Below are 11,840 nucleotides of genomic sequence, written 5' to 3'. Positions count from 1 at the left end.
ATATATATATATTCTTCTATTCCTAAAGATTGGCGCATTGCAGCGATTATTTCTAATACCCTCGACTCTATCCCAGCCTCTTCCAGTTGGAAAGCCAGGAAGGTGTAGTGACCCAAAGAATTAACTAAGCTTAGGTTGCTTAGTTAGAGGGTTAATTTGGATTTTTAGGTCACTAACGATCGTTAGAGGTGCATTTTGGGAATTTGGACATTCGAACCAGACGTACGCTAGGGTTGGCGGATGTACGCATAGGGACCACCGTACGTACTCTGTTAATAGTACATCGTACTCTGCTAATAGTACAAGGACGTACGATAGGGGACCACCAGACATACGCTACTTTTTGGAAAACCTTTGGTTAATACCTAGACGTACGATACAACTTTTGGACCGCTGTGTAAACAGTACCGGACGTACTCCCCAATAGTATCGGACATCCGCTACTTTTCAGAAGAGTTGGTGAACATCTCCAACTTTTCTCTTCTAAAAATTACTAACCCTACCCTCGCCCTTTTCTCGTTCAAACTCGCCCCTAGGCTTCTAGAAACCCTTTTGTGAGTGTGTTCTTGTGAGATTGTGTGTTTTGTGGAGAAGGAGATGTGTTTTCTTGAAGGTTGCTTCTTGAAGGTAACCTTATGCACCTAACCTTTTCTTTCTAAGTCGTTATGCTCTTTTAATGCTTTATAGATTAGCTTAGATGTTGGGTTGAGATTTAGACATATTATATGTTTGATGTTGTTTGGAGTTGGGTTTAGCAATCCATTATGTTTTCTATTGCATGGAGACATTGTTTTGAGATATGTAGTCTTAGAAAGCCTCTTGATAGCCTTAGAAATCGATTTGGGGGGATAGGACGACGAATGGAAAAAATAAGGTTCTACCTGAAACGTTATGGGCGGACATACGGCATTGGACCCGGAACGTACGGTCAGAAGCGTTACAGGGAACGCTATTTTGGTCGGCCGTCCGATAGCTCCTATTTTCATGCTCTAAGGTTGATTTAGTCAGACTTAGGACTAATAGAAGGTTTTCCACATATTTAGAGGACCCGAACTTGTTGAAGGAATACACCGAGGATTTAATTGACCTAGGTGAGTTTTAACTCATATAATGCTCGTTGTTACTTTCCATGACTGCATTACTATTTTATATATCAAAATATGCATATTTGCAACTCTCACGATTTATGCTTGTGCACATGAACTCTAGTACTTTTGAGAAAAATGTTGTGCTGAATATGTTAACAAAGTGAGACTCGTAAAAACGCTTGCATGTAAAATACAGACAAGATAAGTTGCATCTTATGACATGGTACACTGGTACGTGTGGTATAATGGCCATGGGCTTACTATACATGTTAACTTTATGGTCAAATGTGTATATCGTTATGTAAGCTTTGGATCCAATGGTTTCGTGATCAGGCATAGTAATTCTTTAATGGCTGGTCATTACAAGACGAATATCATTAGTGGTGTAGGCCACCCAAGGTCGGACTCGGTCGTGCCACTAATGGGATGTTTAGTAATATATAATGGTTGGGGCACCGGCATTGTATTATAAGTCCCTCGGGACAGTGCTAACCCTGCTGAGAATGGGTAATATTTCGAGTAGACAATACTGTTGAGTTATGACTGTTACTATAGATTATATTCATATATCATATATCTATATCACATTAATGATAAACTATCATGATGAAACTGCTGCATACTTTATAAAAACCAGAGTTCATTACAAAAACTGTCATTCACTAAGTCTTTAGACTTACCCTTTATTTTATGCTTTTTCCCCTCCATTATGAATAATTGCGCGGTTTAGATAGCTTAGATGGAGATGCCTTCGGAGCAGACGTGGGTGATTGCGCAGGACCTGATTCCAGTAACTTTTGAGGACTTGGATCCAGTTTGGTTACACTCTATGTGGACTGATGGAGGAACCACTAGAGCTGATATGATCGAGATTGTTATTTCCTTAGCTTTGCTTAAACTTAGGATTTGATCTGTTGATCTTTTGTTAAGACAATTACATTATGGATTGTAACTTTATTTGATGGTGGTCTAATGACCGGTACATTTGATAATTATTTTTATATTATGAGGTATTTGTTTACTCTGGTGTATGAATGTGTGGTTGTGTATGCAATGCTTTTTACTCCTATAGTTTAGAAAGTCTTCTGCTAAGGTCTCTCGTCTATGAGAGGTTGAAATCCCTAAGTCTTGTCCCGTGAGGGATAAGGCTGGGAGACGAACTATGTGATCAATTACTAGTTAATTGAATTGTCCATCGGGGTCGTTACAGTTGGTATTAGAGCCTTATGCTCTGAAGAGACTATAGGATAAAAGGAAAAAAGCACTTAGGCTATGATCACACTAGAGATAGGATAGATGAGCTATTAGGACGTAACCTCTAGGTTGGTCTTTTGATTCTAGACGAGTCGGTTCTAACTCTGCTCTTTGTTGTAGAGAATGCCACCACGAAGGAACCCAGTAATTGGACCTAACACATTAGAAATCAGAAGCCCTGAGGACAATGCTTACCCCTAAGCCTGCGGACATTCCAATCTACGAAGCAGCGCCTCCGGGAAGTCAGGTGATGGATGCGATTGGCCAACTAGTGCCTGCCTTAGATCGAGATAAGGTCACAAGGCAGCCAGTTGAAGGAGCTGGTTGTTCTTTGAAGGACTTTTGTAGTCATTATTCGGAGAGCTTCGATGGGAGAGGCGATCACATCAGCGCAGAGAATTGGCTGAACGATGTGGAGGAGTTGTTGACCACTATTGGATGCGCCAATGAGCAGAAGGTGGCTTATGCTACTTATAAGTTGATTGGGGAAGCTAAACGCTGGTGGCAGGACAAAAAGGTGGTGCTTATCGCTGATTTGGGATCAGAGAATGCGATTACTTGGGATATTTTTAAGCATGAGTTTAATCGGCACTTCTTTCCCAGAGTCGTGTAGGAGGGTAAGGTGCGAGAATTTCTGGACTTAGTTCAAGGAGGTATGATGGTGATTGAGTACGCCGCGAAGTTTCTGCAGTTGTCACGATTCAGCATATACCTCATTCTTAATGAAGAGAAGAAGGCAAAGAAGTTCGAACGAGGTCTGAACTCTCGTATTCGAATTATGATGAGTTGCTTTGGCATTCGAATTTTAGGAACTCAACTTCTTGAAATCTGAAAACAAGAAAAATTAAAATTAAAGAGAAAAATAAACTAAGGGAAAAGAAATTCTAAACAAAATCAAACAATCCCCAGCAACGACGCCAAAAACTTGTTGTACCAAATACACACCTAAATTAATAGGCAAATACTTAGCATGTTTTAACTCACAAGTGCACGAAATCCAACAGTAGTATAGTTGAGCAAATGCGAGATCATTCCACGAAGATTGTTCATTTTATTTATAATTGATTTTCCCAAATTAAATTGCCAAATTGTCACAGATTTGCAATGGTGAAAAGATTTAAAGATGATGAAGAGGTTACGGTTTTGATATCCACCACAAATTATACTAACTAGGAAAATATTAGATCAATGTTCCAATCACATGGTATTTTAATTTTTGTCAATCTAAGGGCATGGTATCTACACCTTAAATTATTGATCTCCCTAAGCAATAGATTAGGTATGTGATAAGTGCTAAAATATTCATATTTTCAGCCTTTATCTTACATGTTTTAATCCTTTGGTTGTAGTTAATTTGGTAATTTTAATTCGTTTTTGTGTTTTTGATGTTTTTACAGGCTTTTGGAAGAAAGTGAAGTAAAACTGGGTGATTTGGGCTAAAAAAGAGAAGATGGGAAAAATTGGAGCTCCCTAGTACTGCGATCAATCGTAGGGTACCTGCGATCGAGTGCAATACCAGAGAAGATACTGCACGAGCTAGGCCAGGAGCGATCGAGCACAGGCCAAAAGAAGGATCGATCACAGACCTGCGATCGAGCGCACACGAGTTGCGATCGATAGCACCCGTGCACAGGAGGCATCCCAAGTGGCGGCTGGAATGTCCCTATTTCCATATTAGGGTTTTTCAAACTCCAAATTGTAATAGGATTGAAACCCTATGAAATTCCTAGGGTTTACTACTTTTCCAAGGACTTCTAAAGCCTATAAATAGACTCCTAAGCCTTTAGAATAGACAGGCTTGGAGAAGGGAGAAGAATAAGAGCTCTCAAGTCAAGTCTCGGGTTTATTCTTTCCTTTCTTTTCTTTTATTTTATGAAGATGTTTAACATCAACTTTGTGCGTATCTAATTTACTTAGTAGGGCTAGATTGAAGTCCTAGTTATGTTAAATTAATATTTCAATATTGGCGCGTTGTGATGATCATGTTGTGCTATTTAACTTGATTAATACCTGCTTGCATGAATTCCTCATATGTGTATACTTGATCAACATGTGCATGTGGTATGGACTTGTTAGTTATATCAATTTGGATGACCGAGTCCTGGGTTTAACTTAAGTAACAAAAGAATCCACATTGCGATTCTTGGGTTAATCAACATTGGGAACCGGGAGTATACACCATGCCCTAGGCCTCGTGTATTTCTCGATTTCTATAGAACATATGCTTTTCTAAAGAACAACTTAGTATTTACCATGCTAAATCCTTTAGGAAAGAAAAGAGTTAGAGTATACACCCACGCCTAACTCGTTGCTTAGGGAAATCAATAGCTTAAGGAGTATACACCTATGCCCTTAGGTTAGCAAACATTAAATATGCATAACTTGATCAAAGCATTGGCATATTGATATATTAGCTTAATATAATTAGTGGTGGATATCAAAGCCCTACCCTTTGTTATCATCACTTCAACAATCAATCTTTATTTTACTTTTACTTAAGGAATCTGTTTTTAAACATAAATTCAGCAATCCTCGTGGGAATGATCCAGTACTTGCACCTTACACTACCATGTTGACCTTGTGCACTTGCAGGTAAAATGTACAATTATTTACCTATTAATTTAGGTAGATTTTTGCACAACAGTATGGTATCTACTCTAATCCTTTTCTTCCCTAAAGGATTTTATCTTGGTATCTACTAAGTTGTTCTTTAGGAAAACATAATTCTATGGAGATCGACAAACACATGAATCCTAGGGCATGGTATCTACTCCTAGTTTCCATATTGATTAAGCTAAGATCCCATGATGAGGTTATTTTGTCACTTTATTAAGCCCAAGATTCGGTCATCTAAATTGACTTAATTAACAGATTCCAATCACAAGCAAATAATGGTGAGACACATTCACAAAGGGAATTCAATTACATAGGCAGAATCAATTAAAATAACCACATATGATTGAAACGAAGACACTAATATTAAACTTAAAAAGACATGATTAGAGCTTCAATTTAGCTCTAACAATTGTTTAGTTACACATAATGAAACTAAAACTAAAAAGAAAAGCAAAAGAAGAAACTGGGAAATGCTTCTTGAAGTAGCCTCCAAATTCTCCTCTCTGGAATTGCCTATTTTTCTAAGAGACCTAGATGTCTATTTATAGGCGTTAGAAAGACCTGGAAACCCTAGAAAACCTAATAAAATCGGAGAACAAAACCCTAGTCCAATTTGGATTTGTAAAACCTAATTCTAAGTGGAAAACAGGTATTTCCGCATCTGGGTCTCCCAAATGCACTCAATCGTCATGCCTTGCGCTCGATCGCAGCTTGCACTCGATCATTCCTCTACTGCGCTCGAGCCTAGGCAAGGTGCGCTTGATCCGAATTCCAACATTTTCCAAATTTGGTCCTTTATGCTGAAAACTTCCAGAAATGCTTCATTCTCCTTCAAACACCTAAAAATAGACAAAACACAAAAATGAAGTAAAACAACATAAAATAGCACAACTAAAGGACTAACATACATAAATTAAGGGGCTAAAATATACATATTTTAGTCTTTATCAAGAATGTGGCTGAGTATGCGCATCAGAAGAGGAGAGCCCAAGGACCTGGTACTACGGTAGGAGGAGCCGGGCTAGCTAAAAGGATGACAGTGGGGAGCTTTCCACCTAGAGGTCACAAGGATGTACCTCTAGTAACCTTCAAGTTTCGTCGTAGAGGAGTCAGATACTGGAGCTGTGCAGGAAGTATAACAGAGTTCATTGGGGACCATGTAGAATGGCAACTGGGACTTGCTACTGGTGCGGTCAATTTGGTCACTTCAGCAAGGACTACGTGGGCAAAGGAGGTGCTCAGAAACCTTTGGCGCCAGCACGAGTTTACGTGCTTGTTCCAGGAGAGTCAAAGGAAGGATCGAAAGTAGTGAGAGGTACTATCCCTATGCTTAGATTTAAAGCTTCAGTTTTATTTGATTCAGGGGCTACCCACTTGTTTATATCTGTTGTGTTTGTAAGACTATTTAGACTTGTAGTACGGACTTTGGAACATGGTCTTGCTGTAACTACTCCCGTAGGAAAGACAATAGTTTGTAAGCGTACAATTTGCGGATGCCCTGTTAAGATTGTGGAAGAGTACTTCCCGCAAACTTAGTTGTTCTTCCTATGATTAGTTACGACTTTATTCTTGGGATGGATTGGCTTGCAAAGTATCTGGCGATTATCGATTGCGCTTAGAAGCAAGTTGTGCTTAGACTGTGGGGGGAAGGAGAAGTGATATACGTTGGATCGCAAGTGAGGTCTTTGGTCCTCTGTTCCGTGTACTAATCCTGTACTAATCTTTTCTTTTAAGAGGGATAACAGAACAATAACAGGAGAACAATGAACCACTTGCTTTGGCTTGTTTTCCTCCAGCTTCTACGGGCTGCTGATCCTAATCGGGGAGTATCTTTAACGTATCTTTCAGGCTCAAGCTGAAGCCCAAGGGCAAGCTCTCTCACTCATTCTTTAGCACTCGGTGCAACAACCCCTGGTGCAACAACAAGCATCAGTTTGACTTGGGGGGTGCTGATTTAGTGCAAATGGGCGGAAAAGTTGCTTTTTTACCTATTCCATTAGGAACCGCAAATTTTTTGTTTCATCACATTCATGCATTTACGATTCATGTGACGGTGTTGATACTCCTGAAAGGTGTTCTATTTGCTTGTAGCTCTCGTTTCCAACGATTTTCACCGTTCGGGCCAGTAAGCTTATTCTTGGAAGAGGGCAGACGTTTTTGGTGTTCGTTATCGCCCCTGTGAAGGAAGAGAAGAAGGACCTACAAGACATCCCAGTGGTCCAAGACTATTCAAATGCCTTTACAATAGACTAATCTGAATTGCCACCACAGAAAGAGGTCGAATTTGGAATCGAGTGTGTGCCAGGCACTAATCCTATATCGAAGGCACAATATAGGATGGTACCGTTAGAATTGAAGGAGCTAAAGGAATAGCTCCAAGAGCTTTTGGATAAAGGATTTATCCGCCCTAGTACATCACCGTGGGAGTGCCGATGTTTTTTATGAAGAAGAAGGACGGATCAATGCGGATGTGCATTGATTACCGCAAGCTGAACAAAGTGACAATCAAGAACAAGTCTCCTTTGCCAAGGATTGACGACTTGTTGGATCAGCTGGAAGGAGCACACGTATTTTCTAAGATTGATTTGCGTTAAGGCTATCACCAAGTGAGGGTGAGGGTGAGGGAAGAGGACATTCCTAAGATGGCTTTCAGGACTTGTTATGGACACTACGACTTTTTAGTTATGTTTTTTGGACTAACTAACACACCAGCTGTCTTCATGAACACGATGAACAGAGTTTTTCATGACTATTTGGACCAATTCATCTTGGTTTTCATTGACGACATCCTGATCTATTCAAAGATGTTGGAGGAGCACGAGGAGCATCTACGGAAGGCATTAGAGAGGCTTCGAAGGGAGTAGCTCTATGCTAAACTTGAGAAGTGCGAGTTCTGGTTGGGCAGCGTATCTTTCCTCGGACACGTGATTTCTGGAGAAGGTGTAGCAGTTGACCCGAAAAAGGTAAAGGCAGTGGTGGATTGGACCAGGCCAACCAGCGTATTTGAGATTCGAAGTTTCTTAGGACTCGTTGGTTACTACTGACGCTTTATCGAGGGTTTCTCAAAGCTATTGGGACAACTTACTGCTTTAACTAAGAAGAACGCCTGCTTTGTTTGGACGGACGAGTGTGAGAAGAGTTTTCAAGAGCTGAAGAAGCACTTGATAACTGCTCCAGTGTTGGCATTACCTACGGAATCTGGCGATTTTGTAGTGTATAGTGATGCGTCTAAGAAGGGATTAGTGTGCGTGCTTATGCAAAACGACAATGTTATTGCTTACACTTCACGCCAACTAAAGACTTATGAGTAGAACTATCCCATGCACGACTTGGAGTTGGCAGGTTGTGTTTTCCCTAAAGATTTGGAGGCACTACTTGTATGGCAAAAAGTGCGAGATCTACACGGATCATAAAAGCTTGAAGTTCTTCTTTTCCCAGAAGGATCTTAACATGAGGTAGAGAAGGTGGTTGAAATTGATCGAGGATTATGATTGTGAGATCAACTATCATCTTGGAAAGGCTAATGTAGTAGCAGACGCGTTGAGCAGGAAATCAACGGTGGAGCTTGCCGCTCTTGAAATAGCCGAAGGTGCGCCTGCACATTTGACTAACCTGGTGGTTCAGTCAGAGCTACTTGCTAGAATCAAAGCTACTTAATTGGAGGAGCCTGAGTGTGCCAAGATCACGCAGTTGCTTGAAGAAGGAAAGGCAAAGGAGTTATGTCTTAAGGACGATAGGTTGCTCACCCATTTCAAGCAAGTATGTGTGCCAGAAAGCGGAGGATCAAGGAAAGAGATAATGAATGAGGCTCATTGTTCCCTATACACTGTACATCCTGGTGGTACTAAGATGTACATGGATGTGAAGAGATCATATTGGTGAAACAATATGAAGCGCGATATAACAAGATTTGTGGAGCAATGCTCAACCTACCAATAGGTTAAAGCAGAGCATCAAAGGCCGACAAGGACGCTCAAACCCTTGCTTGTACCTAAGTGGAAGTAGGATGAGATCGCTATGGATTTTATTTTGGGGTTACTTAAGACACCCATTGGAGAGGATTCAATTTGGGTAATAGTTGATTGTTTCACAAATAGTGCTCACTTCATTCCCATGAAGGTTAAGGATTCGATGGATAAGTTGGCCAAACTATATGTTCAGAATATAGTCCGATTACATGGAGTACTATAGGCAATTATATCGGATAGAGACTCTCGCTTTACCTCAAGGTTTTGGCAAAGTTTGCAGAAGGAGATGAGGATGGAGCTGAAGTTTAGTACCATTTTTCACCCCTAGGCAGATGGTCAGTCGGAGCGGACTAACCAAATTCTGGAAGACATGGTACGAGCTTGCGTGTTAGATTTCATGGGTAGTTGGGTCTAGTACCTACCTTTGATTGAGTTTGCCTTCAACAACAGTTACCAGGCGACTATTGGAATGATGCCTTATGAAGCACTTTATGGATGTAAGTGTCAGTCGCCCTTGTATTGGGACAACGTCGGTGAAAATCAAACATTGGGGCCGGAATTGATTCAAGATACTTGTGACAAGGTGCTCATCATTAGGGAAAAGATGAGTGCAACTCAGAGTCGGCAAAAGAGCTATGCCGATAACCGGAGATGACAGTTGGAATTCGAAGTCGGAGACTATGTAGTCCTCAAGATATCACCCATGAGGGGAGTGATGCGATTTGGGAAGAAGGGGAAGCTCAGCCCTTGATTTATTGGACCGTTTGAGATTACCTAGAGAGTGGGAAGGTTGACATACATAGTTACCTTACCCCCAGATAGGGGTGGCAAAATGGGTACCCATACACGACCCGATTACGACCCGCGGGTACCCGTTACACGATTAGCCTATACCCAGACACGACCCGTTTAGCTAAACGGGTAATCGGGTTTGACACGATTATGACACGAAAATAACCGGGTAACCCGACACGACCCGTTTTACCCGTTTAAAATAAACGGGTCTAAACGGGTAGACACGACCCGACACGACCCGATTACCCTAAACTATAGAATTTTTTTTTAAAAAAAATAAAAATTCAAAATTGTAATAATAATACTAATACATCAATATAATCAATGCAAAAAATTGAATTCTAAGAGATTAAAGGCTTTAATAAAGGATAAGAAAAAAAAAAAAATTGGAAAGTGACCGTAATTGACAAATTGTACTCCAAAATAAATTACCAAACTCATAATTTCACTTAAACTTAAAAGTTAAATGTTAAAACAAGTAAGTTCATTTATTAAAATAGTCCACTTATAATTTAGTCCCACATGTAACAAAAGTGTTAAAAAATTAATTTGAACAAAGATACAAATTCTTAGACATTTTTTTTAGCATCCAATCATGGGCCAAGACTCAATATTTTTGAATTCCATGAGAGCCATAGAAGACCAAGACCCTTATTTAATTGTGCAAATACATTTATCAAAATGTGTAATATAATAGAATAGTTATAATTTAAGTGATTTTCATTTTAGCAACGACAAGTGAGAGACCAAGTGAGAGGGAGTCAGGGAGAGGGCTGAGGGTTACGTTACAGAATAGTGAGAATTGAGAAATGAGAATACAGGGAGTAGGGAGTAGGGACTGATTTTTTAATTTTTTTGTTCAAAAATCAAAATGGAAAACAGGTAAAGAGTAAAATGAGTAAATGAGTAAATGAGTAATCACCAACTAATCAGTAAAGTGGCTGTTTTGTATAATGTTCTATCATTATTTCTTGTAACATTACTCCCGTAGTCCAATTTTATGCCCCCAATAGAAAAATCCTGGCTCCACTCCTATTCCGTTCTTTTATACTTCCATTGACAGTTTTAACACCAAACACTCATCAAAGTCCTTCACAGTTCAATCTGTTTATAACTAAGCCATCCATAAATTACTGAAACATCAACCCCATCCCTAATGTAGTGCTCAATTTCTAAAGGTCCTCCTAAAACATTATCTGACCAAAATGAACTGGAACTACATTTCCGTCGAAGTTGAAGATAAAACGAAACTACTCAATCAAAAACAGTAAATTTACGAAACCACCCAATCAAGAACAGTAAATTTAAAATTGAAAACAAAGTTGGAACACTAAATTATTGACACCCCAATAAAAAATTATCATCAATCTAACACCCATATAAAATATTACTTCAACCCAGATAAATAAATAACCCATAAATTCAAGGAAACAGGATTCACTGGTTTACAACTGCGTGTGTCTGGGTGTGTGTGTGAGAGAGAGAGAGAGACTGAAAGTACCTTCAGAAGGCGGACAACGAGGGAATGTTTGTAGCTGCATAGTGAGTGACGACTGGGTCTGGCGCCCGGCGAAACGGCAAAAAAAATCAGACAAAAAAGTTGAAAAAACCGGGTCTGGCGCCCGGCGAGTCCAGAGAAGAAAAAAACTGGTCTCCGCTGGATGACCAGCTAGACCCGGCCAGACCCTGGTCGACCCGCATGACACGAATTTTCGGGTCTTAATCGGGTAGACCCGATTACGACCCGAACCCGATTAGCCCAAACCCAATACCTGTTTTTTCGTGTCGTGTTCGTGTCGGGTTCGCGGGTCGTGTCAAAATTGCCGGCCCTACCCCCAGATTTGGTCGGAACACATGATATTTTTCATGTTTCGATGCTGAGGAAGTATCTCGCTAACCCTGATGTAATTGTGGAATACGAGCTGTTAGGGATCTAGGGGGGATTGACCTATGTTGAGGAACTAGTGAAGATTGTGGATAGGAAGGAACAAGTGTTACGTACCAAAACGATTCCTATTGTTAAGGTATTGTGGCGTAACCATGGTGTCGAAGAAGCATCATTGGAGGCGGAGGAAGACATGCGGAGTCATTATCCGCATTTGTTTGAGTGATTGTGTAT

Source organism: Corylus avellana, chromosome ca1 (assembly GCF_901000735.1).
Source record: "Corylus avellana chromosome ca1, CavTom2PMs-1.0".
NCBI classification, from domain to species: domain Eukaryota; kingdom Viridiplantae; phylum Streptophyta; class Magnoliopsida; order Fagales; family Betulaceae; genus Corylus; species Corylus avellana.
Note: the sequence above shows the minus strand (reverse complement) of the source record.